The sequence below is a fragment of the Tenrec ecaudatus genome, chromosome 17 (genome assembly GCF_050624435.1).
Source record: "Tenrec ecaudatus isolate mTenEca1 chromosome 17, mTenEca1.hap1, whole genome shotgun sequence".
Classification (NCBI taxonomy): domain Eukaryota; kingdom Metazoa; phylum Chordata; class Mammalia; order Afrosoricida; family Tenrecidae; genus Tenrec; species Tenrec ecaudatus.
The window spans coordinates 30,389,569-30,404,331 of record NC_134546.1 but is presented as its reverse complement, the minus strand read 5'-3'; the positions used below and the strand labels follow the sequence as shown (position 1 = coordinate 30,404,331).

General features: G+C 47.5%; 1 protein-coding gene across 2 annotated transcripts in view; it reads right to left on the bottom strand.

The window, feature by feature from the left end:
* GALM (galactose mutarotase) overlaps window positions 1-14,763 on the bottom strand; it is a 64,285-nt gene that overhangs the window by 27,143 nt on the left and 22,379 nt on the right. The window lies entirely within an intron of this gene.

The following is a 14,763-nucleotide window of genomic DNA, read 5'->3' as shown; positions in this document are numbered from 1 at the left end:
TAGCATCCTGGCTGCGATGAGGCAATTTCTTTTGTCTGTTCAAGCAGAGAAGAGGAAGGCTGCTGTCCATCCCAGAGTGCCACACTGCTGTTGTTCCTCTGAGTGACCTCCTGCCGAGAGACCTCAGGAGGTTGCTTTTCTGGCCAGTAGGCCATGGATTTTCTAAGCTCCCTTTGGGAAATTTAACGGTGATGCTTTAGCAAACAACAACAACAACAAACACCACCAACAACCAAAAACAACAACAACAACAAAACCGCATCCTGATCATGGAATGGACAATACACAAGCGCTATGAACAAAAGGGATGGCGTCTTCCATGGACACACAGCAGGGCGATCGAAGCCCATCATTCCTCGGAGAGGGACCAGGGAGCCCTTCGGGGGGACCAAGATGGCAAGACTAACTCGGAGAGCATTTGAAGTAGAATGTGGGGCGACTCAAGGAACCCCTGGAGTTGTTTCATCATGCCAGATGCCTGAGAGCCCCAGTGAAGGCTGTCTGGGTTAGAGATCCAGTGTAATCTCTGGATCAGAGACAGGCGTCGGACATCAGTCTTTATCTGAGACAGCCTACACCTAATCAGATTATATAGATTAAGTGGATGAGCAGTTACATGGCTGGCTGCAGGCTACAAACCAGTGGGTAATAGAACGGATAGAGACCTGTGCTTGCGTCAGCACACAGTATGGCTTGAATATATTCCAGTTTAAACAAATACTCAAAAGGAGGGAGAGGGAGAGAGAGCCACTGTGGGACTGAGGACTGGGGAGGTGGTGGAGGAAGCAGCAGCTTTCTGAGGCTGTACCTTGGCTACGATTTGGTTTCAGTTTGGGGTTAGTATGAATTCGTTCTCTGGCTGTGACCAAGAGAGACCAATCCTTCGAGTTCCCCTTGAGCAGCAGTTCTCAACCTGTGGGTCGAGACCCAGGGAAGTGATTTAAACTAAAGGGAGAAGGCTTGTCTGCAGTGACAGACACAGGACAAGTTCTGTCCTCAAAGAAATAAAGTGACAACTAAGAAAGAACGTGGATAACACTTAAAGAAGAAGAAAAAAGTATAACTCATGACATTGGATCTTTAAAATTTTTTAAAAATATATTTAAAATCATTTTATTAGGGACTCATACAACTCATCACAATTCATACATGCATCAATTGTGTAAAGCTCATTGCCCTCATCATTCTCAAAACATCTGCTCTCGAATTAAGCCCCTGGAAGCAGCTCCTCATTTTCCCCTCCCTCCCCGCTCCCCCCCCTCATGAACCCTAGATAATTTATAAATTATTATTTTGTCATATCTTGCCCTCTCCGACATCTCCCTTCACCCACTTTTCTGTTGTCTGCCCCCCACAGGGAGGAGGTTATATATAGATCCCTGAAATTTGTTCCCCCTTTGCACACCATTCTCCCTCCACCCTCCCAGTATCGCCACTCTCACCACTGGTCCTGAAGGGATCATCCGCCCTGGATTCCTTGTGTTTCCAGTTCCTATCTCTGTGTTTCCAGTGTACAGCCTCTGGTCTAGCCAGATTTGTAAGGTAGAATTGGGATCATGATAGTGGGGGTGGAGGGGGGAGCATTTAGGAACTAGAGGAAAGTTGTATGTTTCATTGTGGCTACTTTGCACCCTGACTGGCTCGTATCCTCCCTGGGACCCTTCCGTAAGGGTATGTCCCATTGCCTACAGATGGGCTTTGGGTCCCCACTCCGCATTCCCCCTCATTCACAGTGATATGATTTTTTGTTCTGATGATGCCTGATACCTAATCTCTTTAACACCTCGTGATCACACAGGCCAGTGTGCTTCTTCTATGTGGGCTTTGTTGCTTCTGAGCTAGATGGCCACTTGTTTACAATCAAGCCTTTAAGACCCCAGACACTGTATCTTTTGATAGCTGGGCACCATCAGCTTTCTTCACCACATTTGCTTATTCACCTGCTTTGTCTTCAGTGATTGTTTTGGGAAGGTGAGCATCATAGAATGCCAGTTTAATAGAACAAAGTATTCTTGCATTGAGGGAGTACTTGAGTGGAGGCCCAGACATTGGATCTTATGGAATGTGGCTTGCTCCCTGAGTGTTCCCTCCTGGACCGTGTCTAAGAGGGTTAGACCATGTCGCCCGGAACCTCTCCTGGTGGCCGAGATCCTCACCAAAGAGAGCACCACTGAGTCACTCTTTCTAAAGTGATTCCCAAGACAACAGATATGAAGTTCCAGAAATGCCTGGGCGCCCCGCCAAGAAACACATCGCTGTTCCAAGACTGGCAGCGTGAGCCAGAATGGTGGGATTTGGGGCAGGAAGAAGGCCCAGAAAGAAATGTGCACTTAGCCAGGCAGTGTGTGATCCCTGTGGAAATGGCAGGCTAACAGCAAGTCCATCTGCCAGAAGGGGCGTTCCATGCTAGAGGTCGGGCTACCACCTTCGGAGAGCAAATGCCTTCGCCACCTCCAGCCAGAGATGGACAGTGGCTGGCCTCAGTCCATTGTGGGTTCACAGCAGTCCTTCGAGGGCATCCATTCTGAAGAGACTGAGCGGCAGCTGTGGGTGGACGAGGGGCCTGAGGTTGGCATGGCTGCTGCAATGCCCCCAGGAGACTTGCACTCAGCTAACATTCGTGGAGCTCGTACCGATGGCAACGTGCTGCCCGTAGAAGATGGCACCAACCTCTGTGCCACGGAGCAGCTCAGGGCGGGCTTAGCGAGGAAGAGGAGTGGGCCGACTCAGTGCCTGCAACAGGGGAGCTGAGAGAGAATGGAATTTCCCACACGCTTTTGAAAGTCCCCTCGGGAGAGGGAGGGTTAGAAGAGGAGGGGATTTCTCTGGACTGTAAAAAGCATCCTAGCATCTAGCAGCTGAGAGGGAGTGAAGGCACAGAAGGTGGGGGTGGGGTGGATGTTAAGCCCAGAAACTACTGGAAAGGCCTTTGGGCTGGTCAGCTACAAGGGAAGGAAGCCAGGTACCAAGGGCACAAACCCCAAGGTTCCTGGAGCAAGTGCTTCTGTGCCCTGTGTAGTCGCAGTGCCTTGCTTGTGCAGCCTTTGCTAGCCTGCCGCTGGGCCACCTGTGTCCTGCTAAGGAGCTGGGCTTTTCCCTTTATAGAGCGGTTCTCAACCTGTGGGTCACGACCCCTTTGGGGGGGTCGAACAACCCTTTCACAGGGGTCGTCTAAGACCATGGGAAAACACATATTTCCGATGGTCTTAGGAACCTAGACACCACTCCTCTATCCGTCTCCAGGCGGGTTCGCCCACATGCAGATACGCCCACGTACAAGTACCCGGCGTGAAGACTGTTACCCATGTTACACCATGCTTCAAGACAACATTTCATTGATTTGTCCTTAGAAATAAATATTTCACAATATAGAATTACATTTCCCCCAAGACTTTAATCTTTATTTATTTATTTATTTTAAAATTTAAATAATTTTTTGGGGACTCATAAAACTCTTTTTTTAAAACATTTTATTAGAGGCTCATACAACTCTTATCACAATCCATGCATACACATACATCAATTGTATAAAGCACATCCGTACATTCTTTGCCCTAATCACTCTCAAAGCATTTGCTCTCCACTTAAGCCCTCTGCATCGGGTCCTCTCATAAAACTCTTGTCACAATCCATACATACATCAATTGTGTAAAGCACACCTGTACATTCATTGCCTTCATCATTCTCAAAACATTTGCTCTCCACTTGGGCTCGAGTCAGCTCCTCATTTTTTCCCCTCCCTCCTGCTTCCCCCTCCTTTATAAACCCTTGATAATTTATAAATTATTATTATTTTGTCATATCTCACACTGTCCGATGTCTCTCTTCACCCACTTTTCTGTTGTCCATCCCCCAGGGGGGAGGTTATATGCAGATCCTTGTCATAGGTCCCCCCTTTCCACCCCACCTTCCCTCCACCCTCCCGGTATCGCCACTCTCCCCACTGGTCCTGAGGGGTTCATCTGTCCTGGATTCCCTGTGTTTCCAGTTCCTATCTGCACCACTGTATATCCTCTGGTCTGTCCAGATTTGTAAGGTAGAATTGGGATCATGATAGTGGTGGGGAGGAATCATTTAAGAACTAGAGGAAAGTTGTGTGTTTCATTGATGCTACACTGTACCCTGAGTGACTCATCTGCTCCTTGCTAATTACATATTTTTTGATGAATCACTATCCTTTAATTATGTTCAATTTATAACAATGAAAATACATCCTGCCTATCAGCTATTTACATGATGACTGATGATTCATCCCAGTAGCAAAATGACAGTAAAGTAGCAATGAAAATAGTTTTATGGATGGGGGTCCCCACCACATGAGGAACTGCATTTAAGGGTTATGTCATTAGAAAGGTTGAGAACCGATGCCCTTGAGGATCTGGAATTTCTGGATATCCTGAGGATGAGTATGGAGGTGCAGATAAGCAAGTCTACACACACAATGAACGCTGACAGCTTTTGTCATTACAAAAGTCCTGAACAACCAAGAATACTGTTTCCAGGAAGCCTCAGAAAGGAGCACAGAGGGGCACTTGGACAGTCCATGAAGGCAGAGCACCGGTGAGTGAGAGGACAGGTGAGGTGTGCTGGGAAATGGGCCTGCAGGGTTATCTGAAAGGTTTTTAAACCGGAGAGCCACGCAGTAAGGTGGGCTCTGTAGATAACTCTGGTAGGCAAATGGGGGAGAGATTTCAGGAGAATCTCTGTCCAGTTACCAACACCAAACTCACTGCCATTGAGTCCATTTGGACTCAGAGTGACCCCATAAGACAGATTACAACGACCCCTGTGGATTCTGCGACTGGAGTCGAAGGCCTCGTCTTTCTTCTCCTGCCCGGTTAGAAAGCTATTAATTAGACTCATCCATCCATCTGAGCCAGATGTGGATTGACAATGAAAAGAGAGTCCAAACCAGGACAGTGGCAGGGAACATGGAATCCCAGAAACAATCAAACAGACCGAGGAAACAAATTTCATCTCCTGTACACCCCCCCCACCACCGCCGACAATACCCATGAACATGGAAACTAACATTTATTTCACTTTTGAATGTGTATACTTTTCCCTGATTCTTCTGTGGCGGGTGAAACTGGAACTATTTACACGATACATACACAAACCTGGTACATCAGTAACCAGGGAGTTTTCTCTTCTTGTTGAGCTATTTTCAGGACCCAGGTGTGCTTGCTAGGCAATGGAGCCGGCACAGGAGCCACAGGCAGAACTGAGAACTGCCTCAGGGTTAAAAATCAGCAGGGCCTGAAGATGGATAAGATGCGGAAAGGGGCGGGAAATGAAAACAGACACATGGGGATGCTTGGTTGACACTAAGATTACATTCTAATGCTTTGGAAGTATAGAAAGTCAAAGGGGACCTTCTGTAAGGCCCTCCAGAAAGGCTCAAACCTAAATGTGAAGAATAACTGTAGATCAAAACAGGCGCCATTTGCAGTAAACTTTGCACCAGAAGACTAGTTTGGAGGCACAAGCCTGTCATGCGTGGTGATTACATCACCAATGGAATTGTAGGTCAAACCAAAAGGTTGAAATGGAAGACAAAGGTTTTGCTGGACCTCTCATCACAATGGGGAGGTAAAGCAGTTGCTATCAGAATTATAATTTTGTCAAAACAGGGTTGCTTTTATGTAATTTTAGAATGAGCTTTCAAAAAAAAAGAGAGCAGCAAGTGAACACAGAAGGGGGGCTGGGGCACAGCAGGGATTGGGGACATTTTGATAGAATTTATTTTCTAGTGCAAATAAAGAGAAGCAGTGTTAAGAGAGGGGGGAGGGGGAGAAAAGAAGCTAGTGCTGTCAGTGCCTTTAAAGACATCTCCTTAGAGCATTCCCTGGGTTGTGCTTATCCTAACATCGTGCTGGGTGAAGTAGTACAAGTTTCTCAGGTCACTTCCGAAACGTCGAGGGGTGAAGTGTGCTATGTATAAGTTGAGGAGTGAATTAGTCCCTGGAGAAATGGATGGATTGAAATACCCTACCAGTTCTCATTTAGCTGGCTTAGTATCTAGGCAGGGTTCTCAGGGGCCAGCGTCTCTCATTGCCAAGGGCAGGACTCTAGATTCAGGCCCTGAAGCTCAAGGTCTGGCAATGGAGTGTTCTCTGCCTGTAAGCATCAGCGATGGACCCATCTTGCTGGTACCCAGCCTGGAGGAGTTTCATGTCTGGGAAACTCCAGGGACAGTCCCGGCAAGAGCAAACACACCAACACACCCGAGAGGACCGAAGGTGCCCCAGTCATAAATGTGTTCCCGTTTTATGTAGTAGCAAATGCAGCATAGGCTGCCTTTTTTCTTTTTCTTTTGGTGAGGCCACAAAAACAATTGTTCTGAAGAAGCAGAGAGTAACTAAGTGCTGCCACGCAAACCCAGCTGGCCTAACAGCTTCGTGCAAGCTTTGGTTTGCGCGAGCTTTGCACGGAAGCTCCAGCCTGCAGAGCCCCAGCCCTGCAGAGGCCTCTGCACCTGGAGGGATTGGTTCTCTCTAATTACAAAGGGAATGAGCTCTGAAAGTACCGCATTCAGAAAGCAAAGGATGCCCTGGTAGGGTCTTCCTCAGACAAGGCTGATTTAACCCACGAGGGCAGTTCGTCATATTGTGCTTGCTTTGGCTCCCTGTACCGGTTTGCCAAAGTCTTCTTTGTCTTTTCTATGTCATAACAGCAGACCATGAAGCCAGTAGAATGCAAAATGGAGCTCAGAAAACCTTTCCCCCAAAGATACATGGGGGGACACCCCATTTACTGAATGCTATGGCCACAGTGTGAAAGCTACTACAAAATAAGAGGTGTTACATTCTCACGAAGGAGTCTTGGGTGTGTTGTGATTAAAGCTCTTGGCTGCTACCCCAGAGGTTGGCAGTTCAAGGCCATCGGTAGCCCTGTGGGAGAAGGATGTGGCTGTCTCCCTGTGCTCTGAGTCCTGGCCTTGGCAATCCCACAGGGTGGTCAGAGTGGACTTAAGGGCTGTGGTTTTTTTTTTTTATGAAAGAGATGTAATGCTTTATTAACTTTTTATTAAAATTTTTTATTAACTTTTTTTAAAAGATTATTTTACTGGGGGCTCCTACAGCTCTTTTCACAATCCATCCATCCATCGATCCATCGATCCATCCATCCATCCACTGTGTCAAGCACATTTGTACATTTGTTGCCATGATCATTTTCAAAACATTTTCTTTCTTCTTGAGTCCTGGGTATCAGCTTCTCATTTCCCCCCTTCATCCCCCACCCTCCTTTATGAATACTTGATAATTTAGAAATGATTATTTTTCTTCATGTCTTACACTGACCGCTGTCTCCCTTCACCCACTTTTCTATTGTTCGTCCCCTGGTGTGTGTGTGTGGGGGGTGGGGGGGTGGGGTGTTATATGTCAATCATTGTGATCAGCTCCCCCTTTCTCAGAAGACCTTCCACCTGCCCTCCTGGTATTGCTACTCTCATTATTGGTCCAGAGCTGTTTATCTGCCCTGAATTGTGAGCTCTTATCTGTACCCGAGTACATGCTCTATTGTGAGCTCTTATCGGTACCCGAGTACATGTTCTGGTCCAGCCGGATTTGTAAGGTAGGATATTGGCCATGGGTTTTACAGTCTCATGATGCTGGGGTTTCCCATCACCTGAAATATTTATTTACTGAGCATCTATAAATATGTATTTACTGAAAACACTCCCAAGGCTCAGATTTCCGTCAGCGTTTCCCTCAAGAATAACTCAGGCTACAGTGTTTTTGAAGGGAAATGAAAAGAAGGAATCAGGAAACAAATGTAAATAGAAATTAATCACCAAAGGCCAGGGAGGGGCTATGAAAACATCTTTGCATCAAGGAAAGATGCAGAATTTGGAGGGGCAGCCCTGTGGGACGAGGCTGGAAGTCAGTAGGATGCTGACTCATGAAGCTACAGAAATTGCAGTCCCTCTGTTTCTGTCAGATGGTGTACCTGGGACACCCAGGAAGAATTCAAGCCCCAAACTTCCTCAATTCCACCTGAAATTCTCCTGCTGAACCACTCCTTTAGATACAGCTTAGCTGCCATCTGTTCTTAGGACACAGTTACAGAGTTCTTGGTGCTTAGTTGGGTCCCCTCCCACCTCCCTACAGTCCAGGGATGATAATGGAAACTTTCCTCTCTCGAAGCACCAAGGACAATTTATGAGGACTTTTATGACCCTGGGGAAAAACACACAGGCAAGAATTTGGGGGTGGAAAGCAGAAGACTGGGTAAGCCAAAGAACCGATTATGGAGTGCAAACCATTTTTGTACAAGAAACCAAAAGTGTTGGTGGAGGTATATTGCCTTGCTGGCTTCTACAGGGTTTCACCATAACCACAGAGTAGTCCCCGGGAGGGCAAAAGGGTCCAGGAACCCAAAGTCCACTATCCCCACTAGTTAACTGGTATGTTCCACCACCAGTGCATGTTCTAAATGACTGAAGTCTCTTTCTTGTAGTTTGTGGAAATCTTTCCCAAGGTGATTTTCTTATCATCTTCAGCAGAGATAGCATCACACACACACACACACACACACACACACACACACACACACAACATACAGTTGCAGCATAACTGGATTATAATAAGATCTTGCAGTGAAGAAAAACCTGGGAGAGACAATCATCCATTGAGGTTTGCATGGGCCTACCAGGCCTTGCAATGACCTGTGAGGTTTCTGAGGGGCAGAGGGAAGAATCTTGAATAACTTTGGAGTAGTTCAAAAAGCTTCAGTGGCGCAGTGGGTTAAGGCTTGGGTAGCTAATGGAAACGTTGGCGGTTCAAGCTCCTCAGCCACTCCTTGGAAGAAAGAGCTGCCTCTGTCAAGACTCATGGAAATCCTACATGAGGTCATTGTGGGTCTGCATCAACCAGATTCTTGATAGGCTAACAGCCAGATGAAAATTCATGCTCTTGAACTTAAGAAAGTTGCTGCTGCTGCTGTGGATTCTTTTTTGCTTATTATAAAGTAATAGTTTTTTGTCTCTTGTTTTTTTAAAAATCTTTTCCCCACTTATCTTATTTTTAACAGTTTTATTGGCAGATAACTTACATATCATACAATTCAATCATATCAAGGAGGATTATACATTCATTACTACATCAATCTTAGAATAGCCCCCAAGCTAAGTTGCCAGTAAAGTAAGTTGTGCGATCACGGTCAGTTCGAGTGCTCCCTCCCACCTTCAGGTTTAATTCCCGAAATCCCCTTTCCCTCCCCACCTATCGCCCACCCCCACCCCCGCAACCACGATCAACTCCTGAATCCGAGATTATTACTATGCAGCCCCTCCTCCTGTACTTCACCAACTGGGGAACCCCACAGAAACAATCAAAACCAAAATCAAAAAAAAAAGGTGGTAAGTATAAAATAATAATGCTATAAAGACCAGGATACAAAGAGTGACCCTCATCAACATTCCAAACGAAAAGACCCTCATCAACATTCCAAAAGCCAGGGAAGAAATGTCCGCTTCCAGGTTCTCACTATTGTGAACTACGCTGCTCTGAACCTGGGAGCGCACACCTGCCCTTGGTGGGGTGTCCTACTTCTTTGGGGTCCGCCTAATCAGGGTACTGCTGGGTCACCACATGGTCCTTCAGCTCCAGCTGCCTCACGTCCCGCCATATTGTGCTCCAGCGGCTGTAACTCTATGAACGCTTCTCATGAGACCCCGTTTCTTCTCTCCTCCTCCCGCCCCCACCCCGAAATGTCATTTGAACACGTTTGATTTTCTGTCCACCGAATCGAAGAAATAAACCGGAGGGAGGGGGAACAGGGAAGAAAACGGCGAGGGAGGCTGTGACGCTCCCTGTACAAAAGACGGCAGAGGAACGAGAGCTGACAGCTGTCGAAAGCTTCTCAAACACGTGGCAGCTTTGGCCTTCCTTCCACGTTCTTGACTACACGGTCATCTTGCCTGTCTATGAAATCAAGAAATGAATGATTTCTTCTCTCCTCCCCCTCTCACCCTAATTGTGCTGTGGAGTCTGGGGCAGCGCGGGGCTGGTTGAGATCCTGGGTTCTGCTGGACCACCTGGGTTTGCATCCCAGCTTTCTGCCACGGTGAACTGGGAGATGAATGGGGTGTTTTTTCAGTTCCTTGAACTCTTTGGACGACTGTCTCCGCATCTGTTCAATCAGAGAGCTTCCCAGAAACAGCCTCAGAGGATGTCACTTGGGCGGCTTATTTATAAAGTGCTTTCTGAAATACCCGCTATTATTATCATAAACCTTCACCTCGGCTCACAGATAGGCAGCATCTTCCTTTTTCTCAGTTCGACAAAACCACAGCCTCGAGATGCTGCCTGTCAATTCCCAGAAGGCTTAAAAGAGCGTGGCTGCCTCTCCGGCTCGGCAGCACGTCTCAGGGAAGTGGCCTCCCCTCTGTGTGGCCCAGCTCACAGACGTCAGATTCTCACACCAGTACATCCTAAGTCAGCGTGCCGTGTGGGACCCCTTCAATCTCCAGGTCAGCCTGGGGTCATTGCGGGCCAGCCCAGCGACAGCAGCTAATGCCCAAGTCTTGGGGAGATGTGATATGGTCTCAGCCAACCTGTAAGCCCATCCAGCCATCTTCTGTCCCTCCCAAACTTGTCCCCTGTGCTTCAGAAGTGCAGCAGTTTCCTGGGGGCCGTTCTGTTGCTTCCGGCACTGCTCAGCCTTGTCCAGCTCTTCCTCGCTGCCTGGCAAACTTACCCTGTAAGATTTTATCTGACTCTCATCTCCTACCTGTCTGCCTGCTCATGCATGCATGCATGCAGCCATCTCTCCATCCATGCATGCGCCCACCCTTTCGTCTCTCCTTTGAAGTGCACATAGACTTCTGTGCACAGGATTCGTACCGTCAGCACGAAAAGGCGCCCTGGTGACACAGTGGTTAAACACTCAGCAGCTAGCCCAAAGATCAGTGGTTGGAGCCCAATCAGGTGCTCGGCGAGAGAGAGATGCGGCAGACGTGAGAGAGAGATGCGGCAGACGTGAGAGAGAGATGCGGCAGACATGAGAGAGAGATGCAGCAGACGTGAGAGAGAGATGTGGCAGACGTGAGAGAGAGATGCGGCAGAAGGCTTCAGGAGGGATCCCAGCCTGATAACCCTGCCCTGGAGGGCCAGTTCTGCTGTGACCCATCGCGTCCCTGAGGTGGAGCTGAATGGCCAGGAGTGGGTGACTCCTTTCCTTAGCCTCCCAGGCAGGTGCTTTCCCTCAGTGCTGAGTCTCCCAGTTAGCCCTAATTCCACAATTCCCCAGCGAATGGGTCATTTTCTAGCTGACTCCTCCACGAGCTGAGCCTGCCAGCTCCTGCAGAGCGTAGCAGCCAAGGGCAGTGCTCCGTAGAGATTCCTGCAGGAGCCAGTGATGGGCAGGCCCGTGGGCCCGTCTCAGCATCAGGCCCCTTGTTCACAGCCTTGAGGTCTGAGTCAAGTGTCCGGTGTTTGCTAGACATTTGTTCTCAGCTGAAAGTGGGTCAGATGCACGGGCACCGTTAGCAGAGGTGTGCATAGAAATCATACCATTAGCCTGTTTGTGAGAAAAGTCGAGGAAAAGACCAAAGAGTAAATTCGAGACCTTTCGTTTCTGTGTAAGTGTTACTGGGTGTACGGGCAGGCCCTCTGTAGGACCGAACTAACCTATTGAATAGGTGCAGGAGAATGAAGGCTTTTTCCTGAGCCCTGGCCCAGTCGGAAGTTCGCGATGCGCTAGTGATTTAAAGGGGTCGAGGGTGGTGGCAGCAGCAGTCGAGTGTCATCCAAGGAGCCTGAAGCATCACAGAGTTCACAGAAGAGCTAGGAGATGGTCTGCTGACTAATGAGTGGCTCCCAAGTGTGAGATATGATGACGTCTTTGCTGATGCCCAGAGCCAGAGATCCATTTGGGTGGTCTGTTCTAGCACAGCTGGCCGATGGGCTCAGGCTCAGGCACAGTGTGAGGACGGCGCAGGAGCGGGCAAGGGTTCTGTTATGCAGAAGGTCACTATGGGTAGGAACCGACTAGAAGGCACCTAACAACAACATTATCACATTTCTTTAAAGAGTGAATGAATTCAATTTAAAGAATTATTCTTTATACCGAGATTAAAATTTTTTTGAGATTAAATTATTTTTACCTTTGTGATCCCGTTTTTATTTATGCAAGGGCAGTTTGGCATTCTGTTTTGATAAATGCAGTCTATTTCTCTCTGCTTCCCATTGAGCTGTTAACCACAAGGTCAGCAGTTCAAAGCCATCAGCCACTCCTTGGAAGAAAGATGAGGCTGTCGTCTATAAAAACGGCAAGTCGCAGAAAACCAAAAGGGCACGACCAGCCTGTCCAATGTAGGGCCACGCTGAGTTTGGATCAACTCAATGGCAGTGAGTTTAGTTTTGGTTCAAAAATAAGAGCAACAAAAAATTCCTGACTGAAACATATGAACCAAAATTCCCCCAAATTTTGAATAGCCCAGTATTTACAGTAGTTTTCTAGCTTGGTAAAATGAAAAGCCGGGTGACTCCGCATTAATCTTTCACATTATTGTTAAGGAAAACTTACTGATCCACAGAGTCTGATTTAGTTCAATGTCCCTCCTAATTACACAACAGGAAATGAGAGTCAAAGGAGGTCAAGTGTGAAAGCACTACATAAATGCTTAAGATCCCTTAGGTTACGGCGAAGCTGGACTAGATCCAGGGCTCTGGCCCCCAGAGACCAAGGTGCTTAGCATCTACTCAAGAATTGTTTAAAATGATCTCTTACTATCATGACAACCAACCTCCCCACGGCGCAAACAGACTCCACAGGATAGCTGATTGAAGAGTACATGTATTTATATGAATTATAAACAGATACACACTTACTTCATAACCTCTGCTTATAAGTCCATTTTTCTCCTGTCAGTCATAGGATGGCTCAGTCCTAGCTGCTGACAACCTGCCACTTCAGTAATTACGAACCTCCAACAAGATGCACCCACTTACTCACACCCACAGACTCGGCTATGTAAACATCAGCAGATAACTTACATGACCAAGACAAATAGGAAAGGCTTTAAACCCAACCCGGGGGCAGGAAAACATTCCAGTCAGTGCTTCTATTTTGCCAGTTGTTTTAATTACTCATTGTAATGACTGAGTGGACGGGATTTTCCAGTGTCTGAGGTTATCTGGATTTGCTGTTTAGTGTACAGGCTTATACTTTACCTCTTGTCGCTGTGAAAACTTTGAACTAGAAGTTATGAACACAACACAATTATATTAAAGGGGCCCAAATGAAACAGAATCCCTTACCTAATGGAAGGCAGGTCACGATCATATCCCACTCAGGGGCCTTCGTGGTGGGGTGTTGTTTTTAAACTTGTAAATAATTTTCAACTTAAATGGAAGGTTGCAAAAACAGGACCTCTCTCTATCCCTCACCCACTGCCATCAAGCGCCTCTCTCTCTCTCCCTCACCCACTGCCATAAGTGCCATTCTGACTCACAGTGACCCTACGTAGGGTTTTCAAGGCCGTATAAACTTTCATGGGAGCAGACAGTCTCATCTTTCTCCTTCAGCGTGATTGGGGGGCTTGAACCACTGCCTTTGTAGTTAGCAGCCCAATGCTTACCCAAAAGTACCGCCAGGCCTCTTTATTCTTGACCCCTACCCCCCCAAATGTGAACATCTTATTAACTAAGATTGGTAGAAGGAGAAAAACCAGACAATGACTGTCGGCACAATACCAGTCAAAACCACCGACTTCACCACCATCTCACCAGTTGTCCTATGACTTTGACATCCAGTGTAGGGCACTGCATTGCATTTGATGGCATGTCTCCTCAATCTTTCCAAACCGGTTCTTAGCTTTTCTTTGTCTAAGAAATTTCTTTGGAAGACTACCAAACCCGATTCCGACTCATAGCGCCCCCATAGGACAGAGTAGAGCTGTGCCAGAGGGTCCCCGAGGCTGTGGATCTTTATGGAGGTAGATTGCCACTTCTTTCCGCGTAGGTTTGAATCGCCAACCTTTTTGGTTGGCAACCAAGCGCTTAAGTACTATGCCACCAGGGCTCCTGTCCTTTTTAAAATACCCCTCAACTGACTTTGTCTTATGTTTCCTCCCAAGCGAACTGGGGTGGTGTGTTTTTTACCAGAATATCCTACAAGCGATTCGCTTTCTTAGTTTGTCCCAGCAGGAGACAAGTCATGTCAATACATCTTCTTACTGGAGAGGGAAACTATGGCTCTCAGGTCACGATGATGCCCTTGTTCTTTCTTGGTGGCCTAGTGGGTTACGCATTGGCTACTAACCTCAAGGCCGGCAATTCGAAACGACTCTGCAGGAGGAAGATGAGGCCTTCTCCTCCCGTAAAGTGTCGGTCTTGGAGACCCCCAGGAGCAGATCTACTCTGTCCTCCAGTCTAGTTGCTTTGAGTCGACATCCACTGCGTGGCAGTGAGTTTGAAGCCTTTCAAGGGAGCGGCAATGACAACTAAAGTGATAGCACCTTTAGGTGGGATGAGAAACACAGGGAAAGGCTCTCCTGGCCTTCTCTATAAACCAGTAGAGAGAGGCCCGAGACTCAAACTCCGGACAGCCATACTCTGACTCTGGAGTCGTGAGGCAGCACCTTAGTGTCACTGCCCGACACAAATGGAGCACTGTCCTGGGAGACCTTGGTCAGCCCTGCGGCAGCCTGAGGACAACAGGTTTCCGGAAGGAGGAGGGGTTGATGTGAGGGCAGTTATGCCTTTCAAGATTTCTCTTCTTATTTCCCCTCATTTCCTGCTTTTTTTTGGGGAA